Below are 25,032 nucleotides of genomic sequence, written 5' to 3'. Positions count from 1 at the left end.
CTCGGGCTCCAGACCTGAATCGCCTAAAATATTTCCAGGATATCAAATACAGCCTAAGGAACCATAGTCACCGCTCCTCCATGACGAAATTACATTTTTGGCATTTTATAACAATAAAACTGGAATTCTGCCCGATTTCCATATTTTCGTGTGTTATAGCCCACGCGTTCCGCTGTGGGCCCCGGCCCCGGACCAGGATTGCCTAATATTTTTCTAGGAAATCAAATACGACCAAAGGAAATATAGTCACCGCCCCGCCATGTCCAAATTATATTTTTTAGCATTTTAAGGCAATAAAACTTGAATTCTGCCTGATTCCCATATTATCGTGTCCTATAGCCCACGCCTTCTATCGTAGGCCCGGGCATCTAGACACAGATCGCCTAATATTTTTCAAGGACATCAAATACGACCTGCGGAACCATAGTCACTTCCCCGCCATGACCAAATTACATTTTTGGCGTTTTACGGCCCAAAAACTGGAATTCCGCCCGATTCCCATATTTTCATGTGCTAGCCCATGCCTTCCGCCATGGGCCCGGGCCCCAGACCCNGCTTGGGACATCAAATACAACCTAAGGAACCATAGTCACTACCCCGCCAAGACCAAATTATATTTTTGGCATTTTACGGCCATAAAACTGGAATTCCGCCGGATTCTCATATTTTCTTGTGTTATAGCCCACGCCTTCCGCCGTAGTCCTGGGCCCCCAGACCCAGATCGCCCAATATTTTTTTAGGACATCAAATACGACCAAATGAACCATAGTCACCACCCCACCATGACTAAATTATAATTTTTGGCATTTTACGGCAATAAAACTGGAATTTCGCCTAATGCCCATATTTTCGTGTGCTATAGCCCACGCCTTCCGTCGTAGGCCCGGACCCAGATCGCCTAATATTTTACTGGAACATCAAATACGACCTAAGGAACCATAGTCACCGCTCCTCCATGACCAAATTATATTTTTTGGCGTTTTACGGCCATAAAACTTGAATTCGGCCCGATTCCCATATTTTCGTGTGCTATAGCCCACGCCTTACGTCGTGGGCTCGAGCTCCAGACCTGGATCACCTAAAATATTTCCAAGATATCAAATACGACCTAAGGAACCATAGTCACCGCTCCTCCATGACAAAATTACACTTTTTTGGCATTTTACAACAATAAAACTGGAATTCCGCCCGATTTCCATATTTTCGTGTGCTATAGCCCACGCGTTCCGCCGTGGGCCCCGGCCCAGTACCAGGATTGCCTAATATTTTTCTAGGAAATCAAATACGACCTAAGGAAACATAGTCACCACCACGCCATGTCCAAATTATATTTTTTAGCGTTTTACGGCAATAAAACTTGAATTCTGCCCTATTCCCATATTATCGTGTGCTATAGCCCACGCCTTCCGCCGTGGGCCCGGGCTTCTGGACTCAGATCGCCTAATATTTTATCAAGGACATCAAATACGACCTGCGGAACCATAGTCACCACCCTGCCATGACCAAATTATATTTTTTGACGTTTTACGGTCATAAAACTGAAATTCCGCCCGATTCTCATATTTTCGTGTGCTATTACCCACGCCTTCCGCAGTGGGCCGGGGCCCCCGGACCCGAATTACCCAATATTTTTCCGGGACATTTAAAATGACCTAAGGAACCATAGTCACTGCCACGCCATGACCAAATTACATTTTTGGCTTTTTACGGCCCAAAAACTAGAATTCCACCTGATTCCCATATTTTCGTGTGCTAATAGTCCACGCCTTCCGCCATGGGCTCGGGCCCCGGACCCGGATCGCCTAATATTTTTCCGGGACATCAAATACAACCTAAGGAACCATAGTCACAGCCTTGCCAAGACCAAATTATATTTTTGGCATTTTACTGCCATAAAATTGGAATTCCGCACGATTCTCTTAATTTTTTGTGCTATAGCCCACGCCTTCCGCCGTAGTCCCGGGCCCCCGGACCCGGATCGCCTAAGAAACAATAGTCACCTCCCCGCCATGACCAAATTATATTTTTCTACGTTTTACGGGAATAAAACTTGAATTCTGCCCGATTCCCATATTATCGTGTGCTATAGCCCACGCCTTCTGTCGTGGGCCCGGGCTTCTGGACTCAGATAGCCTAATATTTTTCAAGGACATCAAATACGACCTAAGGAACCATAGTCACCACCCTTCCATGACCAAATTATATTTTTTGGCGTTTTACGGCCATAAAACTAAAATCCCGCCCGATTCTCATATTTTCGTGTGCTATTACCCACGCCTTCCGCCGTGGGCCGGGGCCCCATGACCCGGATTGCCTAATATTTTTCCGGACATCTAAATTGACCTAAGGAACCATAGTCACTGCCTCGCCATGACCAAATTACCTTTTTGGCATTTTACGGCCCAAAAAATAGGAATTCCGCCCGATTCCCATATTTTCATGTGCTATAGCCCACGCCTTCCGCCGTGGGCCCGGGCCCAGATCGCCTAATATTTTTCTTGGACATCAAATACAACCTAAGGAACCATAGTCACTACCACGCCATGACCAAATTATATTTTTGGCATTTTACGGCCATAAAACTGGAATTCTGCCCGATTCTCATATTTTCTTGTGCTATAGCCCACGCCTTCCTCCGTAGTACGGTGCCCCTGACCCGAATCGCCTAATATTTTATTGGGACATCAAATACGACCTAAGGAAGTATAGTGACTGCCCCGCCATAACCAAATTATATTTTATAGCGTTTTACGGCAATAAAACTTGAATTCTGCCCGATTCGCATATTATCGTGTGTTATAGCCCGCGCCTTCCGCTATGGGCCCGGGCTTCTGGACTCAGATCGCCTAATATTTTTCAAGAACATCAAATACGACCTAAGGAACCATAGTCACTACCCTGCCATGACCAAATTACATTTTTTGGCGTTTTACGGCCATAAAACTGGAATTCCGCCCGATTATCATATTTTCGTGTGCTATTACCCACGCCTTCCACCGTAGACCGGGGCCCCCGGACCCGAATTGCCTAATATTTTTCCGAGACATCTGAAATGACCAAAGGAACCATAGTCACTACCCTGCCATGACCAAATTACATTTTTGGCTTTTTACGGCCCAAAAACTAGAATTCCGCTCGATTCCCATATTTTCATATGCCCACACCTTCCGCTGTGGGCCCGGGCCCCGGACCTGGATCGCCTAATATTTTTTCGGGACATTAAATACAACCTAAGGAACCATAGTCACTGTCCCGCCAATACCCAATTATATTTTGGCATTTTACAGCCATAAAACTGGAATTCCGCCCGATTCTCATATTTTCTTGTGCTATAGCCCACGTCTTCCGCCGTAGTATTGGGACTCTGGACCCGGATTGCCTAATATTTTTTCAGGAGATCAAATACGACCTAAGGAACCATAATCACCGCCCCGCTAAGATCAAATTACAATGTTTGGCGTTTTACGGCAATAAAATTGGATTTCCGCCTAATGCCCATATTTTCGTGTGTTATAGCCCACGCCTTCCGCCGTAGGCCCGGACCCAGATCGCCTAATATTTTTCTGGAACATCAAATACGACCTAAGGAACCATAGTCACTGCCCCGCCATGACCTATTTAAAGTTTTTGGTGTTTTACGATAATAAAACTGGAATTTCGCCCGATTCCCATATTTTCGTGTGCTATAGACCACGCCTTCCGTTGTAGGCCCAGGCCCCCAGACCCGGATCGCCAGATATTTTTCGGTACATCAAATACGACATAAGGAACCATAGTCACCACCCCTCCATGACCAAATTATATTTTTTAGCGATTTATGGCTATAAAATTGGAATTCCGCCTGATTTCTATATTTTCGTGTGCTATAGCCCGCGCTTTCCGCCGTGGGCCCGGACATTTGGACCGAGATTGCCCAATATTTTGCTAGGACATCAAATACGACCTAAGGAACCATAGTCACCACCCTTCTATGAACAAATTATATTTTTTTGGCATTTTACGGCCATAAAATTGAAATTTCACCCGATTCCCATATTTTCGTATGCTATAGCCACGCCTTCCGCCGTGGGCCCGGGCCCCCAGAACCGGATCGCCTAATATTTTTCTGGAACATCAAATAAGACCTAAGGAACCATAGTCACCGCCCTGCAATGACCAAATTACGTTTTTGGCATTTTACGGAAATAAAACTGGAATTCCGCCCGATTCTCATATTTTCGTGTGCTATAGCCCACGCCTTCTGCCGTGGGCCCTGGCCCCCAGACCAGGTTTGCCTAATATTTTTTCGGGACATCAAATACAACCTAAGGAACCATAGTCACCGCCCCGCCATGATCAAATTATATTTTTTGGCATTTTACAGTTATAAAACTGGAATTCCGCCCCCATTCCCATATTTTCGTGTGATATAGCCCACGCTTTCCGCCGTGGGATTGGGCCCCCGGACCCGGATTGCCTAATATTTTTCCATAATATCAAATACAAGCTAAGAAACCATAGTTACCGGCCCGCCTTGACAAAATTATATTTTTTAGCATTTTCTGGAAATAAAACTGGAATTTCCTAATTTCCACATTTCGTGTGCTATAGCCCACGCCTTCCGCCGTGGGCCTGGGCCCCCGGACCCGGATCGCCTAATATTTTTCAGGACATTAAGAAAGACCTAAGGAACCATAGTGACCGATCCGCCATGACCAAATTAAATTTTTTGGCGTTTTACGGTCATAAAGCTGGAAAAGCTTCTTGCTTGTTGAAGTGTTGAACGAATTTCTTAATTTCTGTTCTTGAATTTTTCAAATCAAGAAAGAATGCTTTCTTGCTTTTTGCAATGACTAACGTTACTTTTTCTCTCATTTTTGTTCCATATGGAATTGTAACAAGACTTGTATAAGTCTTGTTTTGGATAATCATCCGTTCCCTCTTAAGCCTAGGTTGCCACCTAGGTATAAGTGACCACTTAGTCACTTCTTGATTTGTGGCTTATTGCCACGTGTTGGTGGATAATTTATAAATTTTTATCCACTTATTATTTAATTGGGTATTGTCCTGTTATTCGGTAATTAATCAATTACCCGTATAATTACGAATCTTCTCAAAATTACCTAAAAATACTACGCAATTTTAATATACTTTATATATATATATATATATATATATATATATATATATATATATATATATATATATATATATATATATATATATATATATATATCATATTATCACGGCCATATGGTACTAGTCCATAATTATCGGGTAGTATCGTTCGACCCGTACTTAATCCCAAATTGGCCATTTTTAACGAAACTCATTTTCTTTAATTTGTGTACCATTTTATCCTTCATGACACTTATTTCTCGCTTGTTATAAATAGTGTAACTACACTAACCTCAAGATAATCTCATCCCCGAGACTACGTCGATTAACTAAAGACGAAACTTTTAACGTACGAAAATGCGAGATGTAACACATGCATCATACGATATGGATAATAGTATCAAAGAGAAGCATTATATATATATAAGTATAATGAGTACGCATATACGGTGGCAATTCAGAGATTCAGGTTGATTCTTATATGTCTTTAATTAATGTTGACTTATTGTTACGTTTTAGTTCTGCCTTACATACTCAGTACATTATCCGTACTGACGTCCTTTTGTTGGGGACGCTGCATTCATGCCTGTAGGTATAGATAATCAGTTTGGCGAGCCATCATAGTAGACGAGATTGGCATTCAACGAAGGATTGGTAAGACTCCACCTCATTCGGAGTGCAGCCGAGTCTATGAGTTATCGTGTCAGAGTTTTGCTACAGACCTATGGGTAGGCCGGTACCCTATCCCATTTGATGTCAAATAATATTAGAGGCTTTGTAGACAGAGATTCATTTTGTACAGTATGTCAGAGGCCTTGACAACCCATATGTATTCATGTTTTAAGAAAAATGGTTCAGTGATACTGTGTTGCCCACTTATAGTTATACATTACGAGTTGTGGCTATGTTGGCCCATGATAGTTAGAAAAAAAAAGATTTGCAGAGTGGTTCGCTCGGGCCAGTGCGACATCGGGTGCCAGCCACGCCTCCCCAGGTTTGGGGCGTGACATCATTGCCCCGCCATGATTGTTCCTCATTTTTTGGCTTTTTACGACCATAAATCTGGAATTCCGCCCAATTTCCAAAGCATCTGTGAGCATAGCGAACGAATCAGTGAAATTTAGGGGCAAGTTGTGGTACCATATCATCGCTCCTTTTGACAGGGTTTCCCCAAACTTCTTTAATAACACTGACTCGATTTCATTGTCTTCCAAATCGTTACCTTTGATGGCACATGTCTATGAGGTCACATGCTCATTTTGATATGTGATTCCATTATATTTTGGAATATCGGGCATACAAAACCTCTTCGGGATTAGTTTCGGTGCCACACTCGGAGGAAAAGGCTTTTGGACAAATTTCTTGGAGTTCGAGCCTTTCAATATTAGAGGCGCTCCTGGGATTTGATCAATTCGGGAATTATATGTCTCTACCTTCTTTTCATTTTCCTCGATTTTCTTTTCACCAGATTCCACTTGTTTCGTTAATGCTTCTAGCATTTTCATTACTTCAGGGTTGACACTGGACTCAGCTTCACCCGGTCTTTTGGTGATCTGCTCATTTCTTGGGGTGTTTTCCCGGGGCGATTCGGGCTCAACTCTGCTGGGGGCGTGACTTTGGTTTTGCAACTGCACTTTCGCCGCCTATTGAGCCTGCAGCATTTCGAAGATCAATCGTAGATTGACCCCGTCACCTTTGCCTTCGGGCGCTCCTTGAGCCGTTAGTCGGGCTCCTCTGCAAACACTGTTCTCGGGGTCGGTATGAAGGTTGGCGTTGGTGGCAACCTGTGAGTTAGCATCTACTGGGTCTTCAACTGGGACTCTGTTAGGATCGGCAGAGGGCACCTCATTGCTTGGCACCGGATTGTTATTTTCGCCATGATGACCAGACTCAGTCTCGGCGTTCAAGTGAGCAGATTGAGAATGTGACATTTTTAAGTTAACCTGAAATTGAGACATTACATAACAAGTGTAAAATAGAGTGCATTATGGAAATTTATATCAAACCACCACTATATCCTTAGCCCCATGGTGGGCGCCAAACTGTTTACTGTTGGCCCAAGTAAAGGTTAGTTTTGAAGACTGACAAAGGAACTCAGACATGAACCAGGTCCATCTAGTGGTCCATCCCTCAGGTTCACAAAAACGGGCAGATTCAAGCATGTGGGTTGCACGTGAAAGAGATAAGCTTAACTTGGTGTATTTAATATCTCCTGATCGAAAAGGTTGCATAATTGATAAGGAAAAGGAGTCCTTAATCAAAGAGAACACTATCCAAGATAGGGAAGGAGTTAGAAGTTGAAATCAACTAGAACTCTTCCACCAAGGAAGAGTTGTATCAGAACTCTAGTTATTTCTTCATCTACTAACTCTATAAATTGCAGGATGTTCTCACATTAAAGTGTTGCACAAAAACGCAGAAGTTAAACGTGAATTGAGAGCAAAATAGCAAGGCTTTTTGCAAGCAGTTCGTGTGTGATTCAAGTGTGCAAACCTGAAGCTACATGAAACAGATTGAAGAACCAGCTCCATAAAGAGTTTTATGTGTCTTTCTTTATTTCTAGTTCAATTGTAGTAGGTGTTTCATATTGTACCTTTCAGCTTTATCTAGAAGCAAATTGTAATAGGTACTTTGAGTATTCAAGTTAGAGTTAACTTGAAGTTGTCGCAGCAGTTAGAGGCTGGTTGCCACAACGGGATTAGAGTTAATCCTTAGGTTTACAAGAGTTTTGTAAATGCTGTTTTGGCTCAGTGATTTTAGTGGAAGTTTGGGGAAATCCTACTGAGTAGTAGGTCGTGGTTTTTTCACCTTTTGAGCCAGGTGTTTTCCACGTAAAAATCTCTGTGTTCTTTATTTTTGTATTTATTATTCCGCAAACAGCAGTAGTTAGTATACCTAGAAGAACCAGGTCCTTTCAGAAGCAGTTTAAGCGAAAAATTGGGTACCACACAAATCACCCCCCCCCCCTCTTGTGTGGTATTGACGTTTAGAACATCAATTACTCTTAAAATGAATAACAATTAAATTTGTACGCGTTTTTAAAAAATATATGGATAGATTCAATAAAAGTAATCAAGAATTATAGATAGACGAATTAAAGATGGAAAGCAATAACAGAACCAGTTGTTACATTGGGTCCGGGCTCGGATTTTAGCTTAACATTGGTTTTACCCTCGATCAGGCCCTTGATTCAAAGACAAATGTGTATGGAGAACTATGAATAAGATAAGAACCTTTCAATAGCTAGAAAGCAGAATTAAGTTTATATTTTCTTGATATGCGTGTTACAATATGTCCATTGAATAAGAAACGTCCCCTTTATATAGTAGGAGAGTTTTACCCCTAGTACAATTCTAAAAAGGTAAAAATCCTCCCTGTACATCAATCACTGATACGCTACCGGTATCGAGTGAGATCCGCGCCGTGATATCCGGTTGGGTACAGATATCACGACCCTCTGTTAGTCGTGTGCAACCGTTTGTACTGCCTTCCGAGGTCTTGGAACTCGTTCCAGGTTTGGGCGACGTTGACTTATCGGGCCCGGTAGCGAGCACCCCGTTCCGGCCTCAAACGAATGAGTTCTCAAACTTGATCTTTATCTCGTACATTCGTACTTCGTCAGACTCACCGAGAACTCAGGGTGTATGCTGACCCCGAGTTCATCCGTATACAAGTTTCTAATAGCACAACGCTATTTAGGGTTGAGAGAACACCTAGCTAGAAAGAAATCAAATTAAAAATATACACATTTCAATGAGCGATCGTCAAATAATGATAACGTTTATTTTTTGCTAACAAAATCTTTTAATATGATTTAGTACTATATAACACTAGAAGTTATATATATGAGGTTAACATGGCTAGTGTTCCTCTAATAAAAGTAAACTTTCAGCTATTATCTTATAATTATAGTATAAATGAAAAAGGTCCTAAAATATCCTTTTACTATTAAAAATTTATTTAAAATTACCTTCCGTTATACCATTTGCTAAAAAAATCCCTACCGTTTTACTATTAAAACACATATATCCCTCACTTGACGGACTGAAATTGTGACACCCATCCAAGGCCGTTGGTCCATCCGATCTTAAATTAGATACGACCCACCCCTTTACCTGCTACCCGACCCATAAAATTTGACCCTCTGCTATCCATCTAACTCTCTAACTAACAAAAACAGTTGTCTCCGCCACAATCATCTTTTTTTTAATAGCAAAGGATTCATCAATGAACGGTCACAAACTAATAATAGAGATGAAGGAAATCGAGTTCCAACATATGACAATTAAGGTCTAAACTAAATAAGGAGCTCAAAATTAATAAAGTGACAACAACGATCTAAACTAAACAATGAGCTCAAAATTAGTAAAAGGACAACACCGATGATGAAGTGGCCTCATAAAAAAATAGTAATAAGGAGAATATCATTTTTATATAAACAGAAAGTGGCCGAAAAACATAAGAGACACCATAGCTTAGTCTTTCCGGTCGATCGAATTCGGAATTAGATCTATCTCAAGTATCTGAACAACTATTTTTACCACAATAATGGGTTTTACATTTGTTTAAAGTTCGATCCGATGATCTTCATCCTTTAATTATGGTAGATTCGTCGAAATTCACCCCAAAAAATCACAAATCTCATTTGAGTTTCAACAATTTCAGCTCAACGAAGGCATGAAATTTGAATTTCAGAATAATACAAGTTCAGATTTTGAAAATTATTAAACCCGAAAAAGCTCCAAGCTTCATTAATAATGATGGTTTCCTTTTTTTTACCTATAAACTCTCTCCTAAAAGTTTCTCCTCAACAAGTAACTGATGGAAAAATGAAAAAAAAAAACTGGGGGGGGGGGGGGGGGTAAGTGTAGCAGTGAAGAAAATTTAGAAACTGGGTTTTGGGGAGAGGGGAAGAAGAAGTCAAGAGTATAGGTTTGGTGGGTGGGTGGGTGGGTGGGGGAGGGGGGAGAAGGGGCATGATAGGGTGGGGGAAATTTTATATAGGGTCTTCTTTTAATTGAAGGATACGGTAGGATTAGGGGTGTTCATAAAAATCCGAAAAATCGAATCAAACCGAAAACCAAACCAAACCGACCAAAAAAATCGATACTTTTTGGTTTGGTTTGGTTTTGGTTTTGAATTTTAAAAACCGACCAAATTTGGTTTGGTTTTGCTTTTAATTAGAAAAAAACCGTACCAAACCGACTATAGGAGTAGCTATTTCAAATTTATTATTACACCTATATATATGTATATTGTTATACAAAGTTTCAAAAAATTTATGGTAAATGTTAATAGTTTGCACTTTTAATATAGTTCTTTACCTTTACATTCTAGTTTGATTGGTAATTTTCTTTTGTTTAGTGTAAAAATCCATTTCGTGTTAAAAATAACATATTTTTAATTGAGTCCTTAAATTATTCATCACTATTTGATTCAACTATCATCAATATATTTTGGTAAATAATAGATTTCTCAAAGGGCAATTGATTTGATAGTGTTACATTGAAAATATGGTCGCCGGAATATGTGTTTGGTAGTGTATGTCTTATATTTAAGAAAAAACTGATAAATAACCGAAAAATCGACATAACCCGAATCGAGAAAAATCGACTTAATTGGTTTGGTTTGGTTCTAATATTTGAAAAACCGACTTACTTGGTTTGGTTTCTTTTTAGGAAAAAACCGATCCAAACCGAACCATGAACACCCTTAGGTAGGATGGGTCAGGCAGCGGGGGTAGTGGGGCGGGTCGCATAAGACTGGATGGACCAACAGCTTTGGATGGGTATCACGTATCCAGTCCGTCAAGTTAGGGTACATATATTTCAATAGTAAGACGGTACAGTTTTTTCTGAACCAATAATATAGCGGATGATAATTTTAAATAATTTATAATAGTTGAGGGTATTCGTATAAAACACTTTAGGAAAAAGTTATCACAATAAAATAATACTTTCGAACAACGCTTGAAATTAATATGGAGTTAGAAGAACGCCTCATTGTAAGCGAGTGAGATGCGATTTTATACAAAGTACACAACTTTTAAGGCAAGCAATAGATTACTGATTTCTTGATACAAACTGAAAGAACCTTCTAGTGGCTTCTCCCTTCTTCTGAACCTTCCTGTGATCCTCACTATCAGCCGTTGGATCTAATTATACTAAACACCACACAAATCCAAAAAATTTATCTATCGACTCCCTTCCTAATTTCACTCTGCTCCATTGCTAGGGACTTGCTATTTTAACTAACAAATAACCCTATTTATACAGCATTGACACCAAAAAAATTCCTCAGATCAGAACGACCCTAAGAACTTCTGCGGAAAACAAAAGCTCAAAGGCCTCTCTGCTCTCTCATCTTCTCCTACACACCTTCCTTATAACCCTACATTTATCTTACGTAATTTCCTTCTTGCTGTAATTGTGTGCTAGTTAAGCTACGATCTTCTGTAACACACACACATATATATATATATAAAAGACAGAAACTTAAATTTCTTGTCCAAATAAATTAAGATTGTTATTATCGCTCCGGAAATTGTGTCAGTGAGCGGACAAATGGTAAAACCAACGATTCTAACCAATAATATTACGTCAAACAGGGCGTATGTGACGTTCTTGGCTGGAAATGGCGATTACGTGAAGGGAGTCGTTGGTTTGTGTTGAATTAATGAATTCTGATAGTTCAATGACTTGAATCGAGAGAAGAAGAAGATCGAGAAGAGGAAACAGACAATGGAAAGTTTCACTATTCCATTGAGAAGGAAAGAAAATGAATTGTACTGTACATAGTCTAGGAATAACCGTCTTTATACTAACTAACTACTATCCTCCAACTATAGTTAGTATTATGTACTCTAGTTAGCTAACTATGATTAAATAACATAACCACTAATTACTAGCTAACTACTTGAACTTAACTTGTATTATTACATTCCTCAACACCCCCCCTCAAGCTAGGTCTAAGAAAAATGTTCTTCAGGCCTAGCATGGATAGCAAATAGTCATGCCGAAAGCAACTTAACCCCTTGGTCAATAGATCAGTTGGTTGCTCAGCAGAAGGGAGATACATAGTCTCGACCAATCCTTGTTGCACTTTCTCACGGATGAAGTGACAATCAATATCGATGTGTTTCGTTCGTTCATGAAAGACCGGGTTGGCAGCAATTTGGATGGCAGACTTGCTGTCACAATAAAGTGGAATAGGCATTGTGAGGGACATTCCCAATTCACGAAACAGACCAACCAACCAAACTATTTCAGCCACTGTGGATGCTAAACTTCTATACTCAGCCTCAGCAGAACTGCGAGAAATTGTATTCTGCTTCTTGGACTTCCAAGAAATAAGAGAATCACCAAGTGTAACCATGTATCCAGTGACGGATTTCCTTGTGTTTGGGCAAGAGGCCCAATCAGCATCATAATAAGCCCGCAGCTTGGTAGAACTGGTAGAGGTCATGAGAATACCTAGACCAGGATTCTTTTTCAAATATCTGATTACTCGTAGAGCAGCTTCAAAATGAGACTGCTTAGGAGCATGCATGAACTGGCTCAAACACTGCACAGCAAAAGAAATATCCGGTCTAGTAATTGTCAAATAGAGCAATCTCCCTACTAGCCTCTGATGGACACTAGGATCAGGAAGTAATGTATCAGTGGTGTGACCAAAATGGTGACAAATTCTGCAGTTGTTAACTTCTGACTCACTTCAACAGGGGCTCCTACAGGTTTTTCCCCTGCCAGCCCAGCATCCGAAATAACCTCAAGAGAATATTTTCTTTGATGCAATAGAATTCCTTCCTTATTGCGTGCAAATTCAATCCCCAAAAAATATTTGAGCTCCCCCAAGTCTTTGATTTTGAACTGTTGATGAAGTACAGCCTTAGTATCTGATATAAGATCAAGATCATCCCCAGTTATTAACAAATCATCGACATACACCAGAGTTATGACTATCCTCCCATGGACATGTTTAGTAAACAAAGAATAGTCAAGATGACTTTGCTTGAACCCTGACTGAATGACAGCATTAGTCAGCTTAATGTTCCATTGACGCGAAGCCTGTTTGAGCCCATAAAGAGATTTGTGTAATCTGCAGACCTGTGACTTTCCTGATGAGTGTGCAAACCCCTGAGGTAGATCCATATACACTTCTTCATTTAGATCACCCTGCAAGAATGCGTTGTACACATCCATTTGACGCAGAAACCAGCCTTTTGCAACAGCAATAGCAATTACAGATCTAACCGTAACCATTTTCACCACGGGTGAAAAAGTCTCTTGGTAATCCAAGCCCTCCTTTTGGCTATAACCTTTTGCCACCAAGCGAGCTTTGAATCTTTCTATATCTCCAGAGGCTGTATATTTGATCTTATAAACCCATTTACAACCGATTGCTTTCTTTCCATGGGGCAGTGCAACCACCTCCCATGTATAATTGTCTTCGAGGGCTCGAATCTCTGCTTTCATAGCCTCAATCCATCGTACATCTTTGGCAGCTTCATAATAAGTAGTTGGTTCTGTTTCTGAAGAAACTTTGGCAACATAAGCTTGATACTTCTTTTGAAGCCCATCATAATGCATAACATCACTAATTGGATACAAACAATGATTTGCAGAATTTGAACCTTTTTGAGGTATAACATAATCTTTGAGCCAAATAGGTGGTCTTGAAGTTCTGCCAGACTTTCTTAAATCATGGACACCAGTTGCTTCATCTATTTCCACATTATGTAACTGACTTCCAATAGATGAATCAAGGACATTGCCATGCTCTCCACTGCTGGAATCAGCAGGTAATGCAGTATCCACATCACATATAAGAATGCTAGACTCTGAATTAGCATGATTAGGCATAGAAGATTCGCTGATATTTCCACCAACAGGAGAGTCTACAACATTATCATCTGTGACTATGGAAGGCTGTGAAAAGACTCTAAAGACTTCAGTATGATGCTGAAAGGGAAACACATCTTCGTGGAATACCACATCTCTACTCACAAATATAGACCTTTGTTCGATATTATACAGCTTATAGCCCTTCTGTGTAGGAGCATACCCCAGAAATACTGACTTTACTGCACGAGATCCAAACTTGTCTCCCTTTACCAAATTAGTGGCAAAGCATAAACATCCTAGCACCCTCATGTGAGATACAGAAGCTTGTGTGCCAAACAACATTTCAAATGGTGACTTATTGGCCAACACAGTAGATGGTATTTTATTGATAATATACATTGTTGCCTCAACACATTCCCCCCAGAATCGAATAGGCAAATGACCCTGAAACCTTATAGCCCTTGCAGTCTCCAAAATATGTCTATGTCGTCTTTCCACTACTCCATTTTTTTGTGGAGTATATGGACAAGAACTTTGATGTATGATCACATATGCTGAAAACAATTCACTGCAACTCTGGTTAAAAAACTCTATGCCATTATCAGATCTAAAACACTTTATCATTTTGTTAAATTGTGTTCTAATCTGAGTGATAAACTACTTGAGAACAGTAACTACATCTGACTTGAGATGCAATAGAAACACCCAAGTCCATCTAGAATAATCATCCACAATCGTGAGAAAAAATCTCTTTCCATTATGAGTTAATACTTTGTAAGGTCCCCATACATCCATGTGTAGTAAATCAAAACAATTTGCTGCTCTAGTGTTACTTATAGGAAATGGAATTCTAGCTTGTCTCGCCATTGGACAGATGTCACAATGACTCTCCATCATTATAACTACTATTAAAACTAGGCATCTTCTTAATGACTGAAATTGGAACATGTCCTAGCCTCTTGTACCACAGCTCTATTTCATTTCTCACAACTGTAAATGACTTAACTGGAACCCTTGGCCTTCTTTGTGTATGAAGCACATAAAGTTCCCCTTCCTTCTTACCAATCTCCTTCACCTTCCCAATGAAGAGATCCTGTAAAATGCAAAAATCAGGATAAAATGCAGCACAACACCTAAGAGCCTTTGTCAATTGAGACACAGACAATAGGTTGAATTTGAATTCTGGTACACATAGAACACCTGTTATAGTTTCCCCTCCATTCAATTGACAATTTCCAATATGTGATACTTTAGCTGAATCACCTGTAGGAAGCTGTACACTGCCTCCATTTCCTGTTGTTACTTTATCATACAAAACATTTTGATTACCAACCATGTGATTGGTTGCTCCTGTATCTACAATCCACTTTTCACTAGACTGTTGAACATATGAAACATTACCTGCCATGTGAGCACTAGCAGGAGGTTCTGAAACTTGTGTCTTGTTCAGCATCATAAGAATCTGTTGATATTGTTCAGCTGTAAAGGAAGGTGCAGGTGCATACTGCTGGTGTCCCAACTGCCGTTGTCCTTGTCTAAAATCCTGCTGATAATGTTGTGTTTTAGGTGGTATCCCTTCTGTTGGAACATAGGAATTTTGATTCTGAAAACTGCTGGTCATATTGGCCTTCCTCTTTGGTTTAAAATCTGCAGGATAACCATTCAATTTGTAACAATTAGTCTTCTGATGCCCCTTCATGTTGCAATATTCACACTTCAACAATTTGTAGCAATTATCCCTTGTGTGTCCTTTCAAGTTGCAATAATCACATTCCACGTTGTAATTCTTCTTTATCTTCTGTCCAACCTTCGACGAATACAAAGCTGTGGATTCCGAGGAATCAGAAACATACGAGCTATTGCCGGTGACAACTCTCTGACTTTCATCTTGCAAAACCATTGCATACGCTTGATTAACAGTAGGGATTTTAGATTTCATGAGGATTTGACTACGAGCTTGACTGTACTTATCATTTAGTCCATCAGAAATTGCCATAGTCGTTGATACTGTTGATGTTCCACAAATTTTTTAGACTTATCACAGCAAATAGGTGGTGGCATTATTGAATCAAATTCATCCCAAAGATCTTTCAACTTAGAGTAATACACAGACACTGTAGATGTCCCTTGAACTAATGTGAAAATTTCTCTATGAAGATAATACATGCGTGAAGCATTTACTTTGTCAAAACGTTCACGCAGATCAGCCCAAATTGCACATGCATTTGCACGAAACAGAACACCACTTAACAAGTCATGACTAACATTATGCATAATCCATGATTTCACTATAGCATTACAGCGATCCCACAAATTAGCATACTTATCTACATAGGTGTTGCGTGTAATTGTTCCATCAACAAATCCCAGCTTATTCCGAGTTAAAAATGATACCTCCATAGCTTGACTCCACATAGTGTAGTTTTCCATTACAATCAACTGGAAACCCAACGATAATGCTCCAGGTCTGTCGGAAGGATGCAAATACAACGGATGATTGTGATCAATCACAATCGAACTTGAATCAACAGCTTCACCAATCGCCATTGAAGAAAAATTAGGGCTTTTTTCAAAAAAAAAGAGTATTAACAGAAAATCGATATATCTATCGTTCTTCAACAAATTCATAGTGAAGAACCCTAGATTTAATCGATTATCAGCTCTGATACCATGTTGAATTAATGAATTCTGATAGTTCAATGACTTGAATCGAGAGAGAGAAGAAGATCGAGAAGAGGAAACAGAGAATGGAAAGTTTCACTATTCCATTGAGAAGGAAAGAAAATGAATTGTACTGTACATAGTCTAGGAATAACCGTCTTTATACTAACTAACTACTAACCTCTAATTATAGTTAGTATTATGTACTCTAGTTAGCTAACTATGATTAAATAACATAACCACTAATTACTAGCTAACTACTTGAACTTGACTTGTATTATTACATTCCTCAACAGTTTGGCTAAGGGTTTGAGGAAGGTTCATACTGCGTATCCGCTCGTGGTGGCGGTGCTTCCGGATGTTCCGGAGGAGCACCGCCGTATATTGGAAGCTCAAGGTTGTATCGTGAGGGAGATTGAGCCCGTTTATCCACCTGAGAATCAAACTCAATTTGCCATGGCTTATTACGTCATTAATTATTCCAAGCTTCGTATATGGGAGGTATGAATTATAAACTATCCTATTTTATGAGAGGGTATTTGGAGAAAGTGAAACTTCTAAAATGTATAATTTGAAATAAATTGAAAATATTTATATGATTAAAAAGCATCTTATTAGGAGTAAAATAAGAAATTTAAAGTTAAATTTGCCATGACTTATTAAGTCATTAATTATTCCAAGCTTCGTATATGGGAGGTACGCATCATATATATTATACGTACTAATTAGGAACATCTTAGACCACGTGTTAGATTGTTCCCGTTAGACGTTAGTTCTTCTAATCCCTCTGTCCTATTTTATTTGAAACTATTTGAAACTTAACACTCAAATTTTACCCTTAATATATAATATGAGTTGTTTGAATTCATTTTGATATAAAGTTTATTTTTTTTACTATGAGAGAAAAATAAAAAGACATAAAGCTTTTGCAATGAACTACTCATTCAATTAGTACAGATACCAAAGTCAATTTGGCATTTTCCATATATTTAATTTGTGTGTCAAAAAAATTTCTTAGTTTTTAAACATTTTCACATTAAAGAAGACGGATGGAGTATGGATCGGATTACCATATGGATCGTTGGTTCCTTAGATCTCAGCTATAATTTGATCAATATTAATTGTTTGGCTCAAAAGTTAACAATATACTTTGTAAGCTAAAAAACAATCAAAAGTAGAAAAAGGGTAAATCGTAATCAAATATAATAATCCTAGAGATGCAAAGATGATAATATTGTTGTAGATCTAGTATTGCAAAGGGACAGTATGAACTCAATAAGATGCGTTCGTTTGAAGTAGAGATAGAGAGAGAAAGCCAGAAAAATGAGAGAGTTGTATTAGATCAGATGCCCTGTTTACAATGTGAAGGTCTCCTTTATATAATAGGAGACCTTCCTCGAAAGAATCAAAAAGTTACAAAGATAGGTAACGTCTCCCTAGTGAAGACATTGAGTCCTAAACGATGTCGCTTTTGCCCCCACGGCCGAGTCGTACCCGCTACGTTGGCAGGCGTACACTTATTGGGCGTACCCACTGGCGTAGAGATGCTTTTGACCCTATACAGTTAGTACCTCCGCTCGTTGGAGACGCATTCGGTGGGCGTCTTCGATGGGCGGAAACGTGAACCTCGGCTTAGGAGAATTTGACCTCGACCCAGGGCGGTAATACGAATGGAGTGAAATATATGAAGTTATTAAGCCACTGACGCGCGGCTTCCTTTTTGGAATGACGTCATCGCCTGTATGCATCATTATTATATTTGCCCCCGAGGCGGTTCAGAGGATGATGCGACATTTTGGTTTCCGGCGCACGTTTTGAATCATGACTCTTCGATTCCTGTGCAACTTATCCTTATAAGTATGAGAGAGATTCGATTTGATTCCATTTTCAATCCTTCGGAAAGCATTTTCTGATATACACCTTAGTCTTTCTTTACTGTAACCGTTATTTTGTGAGGGACTCTCCCACTTCTGTTGAAACTACACTTCCTATCGTCAGTGCTTCGTTTCTTAAGTAGTATAATCATGACAAAACGCGGACAGGGTAGTAAAAAGGCCAAAGATAATGCCTCGTCTAGGGTTCCGCCATCTTCCGGTGGTGAAGGGGAAAAGGCAGAGAAGACCCTTGTTCCTCTTAGCGTAGACAACGTCCTTCCGAAGGAGACGCATGTTCGTAGGGATTTTCCGACTAAAAGCCCTGACCTTCCCTGGGAGCACAGCGTTTTATTACAATCTCATTTAGATGACCTTCGAGAGACGCACCATATTCCGGACCACGTGGAAATGGTTCCGGCCGGGACGGACTATGCCAATGTGCACCGGCCTGGATATTGCACGTTCTATGAGTACCCGTTCTTGATCGGTTACAATCTTCCAATCTATCCTCTGATGGAGGAGCTTTGCCGTTTTTATAATGTGTTTCCGGCCCAGCTCACTCCTTATACCTTGAAGGTGTGCCATATTATGACCACTTATGCGGCCATGGCTGAATGCAGCGTCTCGGTTCACCACCTCTTACAGTTATTCAGCGCTAGTTACCTGAGGGGTACCATGCTGCAGCTAAAAGGTCGGGGCACAAGGGGCTTAGTTGTTAAAGCCGATGATAAGCCCAACCGCCGCTTTTGGCGTAAGTATTTCTACATCAGGACGGAGCACCTGGTGTCGAATCCCGAAGGGTTCTCGGAAATATGGAATCCAGAACGTAAGTATTTCTATTTGTAGAATTCAGGGCTGCTTGCGCTTTTGACCATACGGCCATTGTGATTTCTTTGCTTTTCTCCATTTTTTATTCGCAGCGAGGGCTTCTCCACCCCAGCTCATTGATGACATTAAATCGTGGGTGGAAAGAATAATACCTTATGCGGAGGAATGCCGTACCTGGGCTGCATTTCTTCAACAGTACGACCCGTCCGGTAATTCTTTGGCTACGATTTGGGAATTCCCTACGCTCTCGTTTCCTGACTTATTCGTGTTGGCAGGTCGGAGCGCTCCTAAGAAGAAGAGAAAGAGCGTCGTCACCTTACCTGGGGTGGGGACTGATTCTGAAGATGGGTATATACACTGTGGTTCGGCTAGTGAGGGCGCTGCGGGGGTTCCTCAACCGCTGCCCGTGGTGGCGTCCATGAGGGGAGCGACTCCTTCAATGCCATCCCCACGGGCTGTGGAGGAGAATTCTGAGAGCGAGGAGCCGCTCGAAAGGAAAAGACGTCGATTGATAACCGGCAAGGGGATAGCCTCAGGAGACGAGGGGGCGAGCGAGCCCCATCGGGAGTCAAGGCCAGTTTTTATGGCGGATGCCATCCGTTCCGGGAGGTCGGCTCCCCAAGGGGGGGCGGTTCTCGACGCCAGCCCACCACGCATTCCGGAGAGCGGCTCGTCGGCTGCCGTTGGAGAAGCAGATGATGATGCCGAGAGGGTGGGCCCTAAGACCACCCAGGCGGATACAGATGCGTTAACGCGGGGTCCGGCCCGTGTGGAGATGACGGCAGGTAGATCTAACCGCCGAATTCTGATCGCAGGAGAGTATAACCTGTTGCAACACAGCGAGCAGGGCGCAACGGATATGACCCTGCTATGTGCGGCTGCTGAGCGTGAAACGTTACAAGGGGTTAGCGACGGGGAACTATACCGGAGGGTTGCCGGCGCGGCCTTGCAGGTATTTTTCAATTTTCTTCATATACCGTCAAGTAAACTTTGATGCATGCTGACTTGCCTTTCCTCCTTTTCCTCTTTTTTTTAGACTCTCATATTGGAGATAGATAAGGGGCGGCGAGCGCAAAGGAAGGCCGCCACCTTTAACAAGGTGGTGAAGAAATATCGGCGGTGCCGTGTCAAGCATCAGGCGCTGGCGGACCTACTCAAACAGGACCCGGAATTTCGGGTTTTCCGTGAGGGTTTGGAGCAGTCGGAGGCCCAGCTGAAGCGGAGGGTGGCCGAGTTGGAGCAGATCGACGAGCAGCTGATGACCGCCCTGGCTCGGAACATTGAGCTGGAGACTCTTCTCCAGTCTAAGGAAGAAGAGTTGGAGGTTGGCCGTGGGGTAGCGGCGGAAGCTGCTGATTTGCGGATCAAGTTGCCGCTATGACCGCCGAACTCGATTCCAAGGCGACTGAGATTGAAGTCCTCAAACGGACTGTTGCACCAAGGCCTGATGAGGATGCGCATCGTGAGGCGCATGACATGTGGGTGTACGCCGAGGCCAGATTGGTCGTATTCGAGGATTTCTTAGCTGCGGTCGAGCCTACTGAGGCGGAGGTTCAGAGCAGCAACAGCGCATAGTCCGTTGTCGCCCCGTGCAACTTGGTGGGTATAGTTCTGATTCCCCAGACCGGGCGGGCTATAATCCGAAGGATTTAACCGTCTAGAATCCGGCTCTTGGATTCTCTGCGGCCTATTCAGGCGAGGACGGCGATGGAGAGATGGCGATCCGACGGGAGCGGTTAACAGTAATGGCGAAGCCCCCTTAGGATTGTAATTTCAAATTTTGTTTCGCTGTATTTGGATGACGTAAATAGTCCTTTTGTTGTACCATGTATTTTTGGAATGATATGGAAAGTTTTACTTTTCTGTATTCTTTTTTTTTCTTTGTACCTTTTATTTTGGCCTTTAATATGTGTTGTGGCCTTTAGCCATGTGCGTAACTTCGACTGTCGTCCGGGTCATTTTACCCACCGCTAGTCGAGATCTACGGTCGGACCGTTGGGGCGATGGCCTTAGAGCCATAATATAAGACTATGGCCTTAGCCATGTAAGGTGCGACTTCGACTGTCGTCCGAGTTCGTTTACCTCACCGTAGTCGAATCTAGGTCGACTCGTTGGCGGCGATGGCCTTAGCCATAATCATTAACTAGTGGCCTTAGCATGTAGGGCGACTTTCGGACTAAATCGTCGAGTCATTTGCTTCACCGTAGTCGATCGTAGGTCGACCGTTGGCGGCGATGGCCTTAGCCATATATAAACTGATGGCCTTAGCCATGTAGCGCTTTCGACTATCGTCGAGGTCGTTTACTTCACCGTAGTCAGAATCTAGGTCGGGACGTTGCTGGCGATTGGCCTTAGCCATAAATATATACTGATTGGCCTTAGCCATGTAGGCGCTTCGACTGTCGTCGAGTTCCGCTTTACTCACCGTAGTCGAATCTAGGCTCGACCGTTGGCGGCGTGATACCTTAGCCCTTTCATACATCGAATGGCGTAGCCTTTTCATACATGTGGAGATGGCCTAGCCTTTCATTCACTTGGAAGATGCCGCTAGCCTTTCATACTTGGAGATGGCCGTAGCCTTTCCGTAAATTGGAGATGGGACGTAGCCTTTCATACATATGGAGATGGCCGAGCCTTTTCATACATTGGAGGATGGCCGTAGCCTTTCGTACATTGGATGATGGTAGCTAGTCCCAATCCCTTTTATCATAGTTCGGCCTGGAAGGTCGTGAGGAGAGGTTGATATGATAAACTTGTTTTCGCAGTGTCTCCAGTGTCCCTCTGCTGCCTCGTAAACCTCCCCGGAAAAACCTAATTGGGACAAAACTCGGGTAAAGGGAAAAAGAGTGCGACTCGGGAGACGCCTTTCAGAAGTGGAATACTTGAGGTGGATACGTTTCCAGTTGTTTTTGGAGTATTTTCCCTTCAAAATCTGTTTCCAAACTTGGAATGCGCCTTTGCCGGCTACTGCTTGTGTTTTGTAGTCCTTCCCAGTTGGTGCCCAGTTTCCCTTCACTTGGTCTTTGGATGCCAATGTCTTGGCTTTAAGGACATAGTCCTCCCACCTTGAGTGGTCTTATTTTGGCCCTCTTTATGTAGTATCTTTCGCTTGTTGCTTTTGGGCCACCATTTGATTATTGGGCATTTCTCTCCCTTTCCTCAGCTTCGTCGAGGTTCTTTGGAAGCCTGTTTGTGTTCGTTTTTGTTTTCCACTGGTGTTGTGAATATCTTAGGCTTGGTTCGCCGGCCCTCGCCGGGGTATGACCGCATCGGTTCCATATAGACCAGTCGAGTACGGTGTTTCCTCCCGCTGCTGATCTTGGTGTGTCCTGTTTGCCCATAACACTTCGAGGTGAGCAGCCTCAGGGCCATAGCCCTTTGCGTCCTCGAGTTTCTTCCTTTAGTATGTTTAACATATTTTTTTGTTGGAGGATTCCGCGCTTGGGCCGTTGGCGGCGGGGTGATATTGGCGCTGGAGAGAGTATCCTCTTTGATGCGCCATTTTCTCGAAAGAATTCGTTGTTTTTTTTTGACCGATGAACTGTCGTCCGTTGTCACAACTGATTTCCTTGGGGATGCCGATACGGCATATAATTATTTTTCCATATGAAGGCGATTCATTCCTGTTGGTATTTGGGCGGTACGCACCTGCTTTCCACCACTTGAAAAATAGTCAGTTAAAACTAATAAAATGTACCTTCCTCGTCCCGCTGGTTAGAGGACCGAGCTATGTCCATTTCCCATTTGAATGAAAGGCCATGGGAGAAGTTGACCGAGGAAGTGGTTCTCCTGGTTGATGTATCAGGGGGCATACTTTTTGGATTGTTCGCATCGGCGGACATATTCCGCTGCGTCTTTTCTTCATGTGGGCCAATAATACCGGCTCGATTATGCAGCACACGAGGGCGCGGTTGCCTGTAATGGTCACCGCAATGTCCTTCATGCACCTCTTCGAGCACTGGCCGCGTTTGTTGCGGCCCTAGATCACTTGGCCAGGGGCCGCCAAACGTCCTTTTGTAGAGCTCGTGGTTTATCAGGCAAATACCTGGGGCGGCCTGTAGCGCGGAGCTTCTTTGGCTTTCTTTGGTTTGTCTCGAGGGGAGTGTTCCATCCTGCAGATTAGGATTATAATTGGGTTGCGCCAAGTCCCAAGTCAAATTTAAAGAGAGCACCTCAAGTTGTGATCAATTGGCTGAATGGAGGAGGGTGACCACGCTTTCTTTGGTTGAAGGTTTTTAGCTGGTTGCGGCTAATTTTTGCTAAGCCGGTCTGCCTCGACGTTCTGGTGCTCTCGGAGAACTTGTTGAAGCGGGCACTCGTCGAACTCGGTCATTAACCTTTGGATCTCTGACTTGTATTTATTTGCAACCTCTGCTCCTTGATTTGGTTAAAGTCCCAGTGACCTGGTTCACCACGAGCTTGAGGAGCCGCAATGCTGAGAAACGAAGTCGTGAGCTTCCATACTTGATGGCTAGTTTCAAACCTTGCAATAACAGCCTCGTACTCGGCTTCGTTTTAATCATCTCGGGGCATCGTATGGACCTGGCGGATTGTTTCGCCGTGGGGGACCTCGAGAACGAGTTCCCCAGTCCCGATCCCGAGGCTGTAGCGCACCATCAATGTAAAGAAGTCCATAGGTCGGCATTGGAGGGGGCACCGGCGTGCTCCACATTCCGCTCTGTAGTAATCTCTGCGCTGATAGTCGGCTATGAATCGCAAGTACCCTGCGAACTTGATGGCGGTTTCTGGATGATATGAGATATCGTGCTCACTAAAGCTCTATGGCCCATCGGGCCGAGTCTTGCCTGATAACTCAGGCTTTGTGCAGGATAAACTTCTTAAGGGGAAGGTCTCACTAACTTTATGGGGTGGGTCCCATTGGAAAATAGGGTCGGGAGCTTCCGTGAAGCTACGACCAATGCCAAAGCTAATTTTCAAGGTGTGGATTACGTTGTTCGGCGTTCCACTAAAGGTTTTGCATAATATCAGTAAATAGGAGATTGCGTACCTTTATTTTCCGAACTAGGACTGCGCTGGACGGCGACCTCTGTACGGCCAAATATACCAGCAGTGGCTCGCCTGGATTTGCTTTGGCTAGCAGTGGCGGTGAAGATAGGTACGCTTTCAATTTCCTTAGGGCCTCGACGCATTCCTCATTCCACTGTAACCCTTTGTCCTTTCTCAGCACATTAAAAAACTTATGGCATCTGTCGGAGGACCGTGAGATGAACCTAGACAAGGCGTCTATTCGCCCCGTCAACTTTTGCACCTACTTTTTGCTATTCAGTATCTCGGGTATCGCGTCTATCGCCTTGATCTGATCTGGATTGACTTCGATACCTCGTTGTGATACGAGAAACCCTAAGAATTTTCCTGATGCCACGCCGAAGGCGCATTTCTCGGGGTTCAGTTTCATCCCGTATCTTCTCAATATCTCGAAGGTTTCTTTCAGATGGTCGATGTGGTCCTCTTTTCTTGCCGACATTACCAGCATGTCATCGATATAGACTTCCATAGTCTTACCGAGCTGCTCTTTGAACATTCTGGTGACCAGTCTCTGGTACGTAGCCCCTGCATTTTTGAGCCCGAAGGGCATTACCTTGTAGCAGTAAGTCCCTTGGTGGGTGATGAAAGTTGTCTTCTCTTGGTCCTCCTCGGCCATCATGATTTGATTGTAGCCGGAGTAGGCGTCGTAGGAAGCTCAGTAGTTCATGTCCTGCAGTGGCGTC

General features: G+C 42.5%; 1 pseudogene; it reads left to right on the top strand.

Moving 5' to 3' along the window:
• The window catches only part of LOC109215684, a 32,212-nt pseudogene continuing 18,598 nt past the window's right edge, over positions 11,419-25,032 (top strand).

This window comes from Nicotiana attenuata, chromosome 2, assembly GCF_001879085.1.
Source record: "Nicotiana attenuata strain UT chromosome 2, NIATTr2, whole genome shotgun sequence".
Lineage (NCBI taxonomy): Eukaryota > Viridiplantae > Streptophyta > Magnoliopsida > Solanales > Solanaceae > Nicotiana > Nicotiana attenuata.
This window is presented reverse-complemented; position numbering and strand designations above follow the sequence as displayed.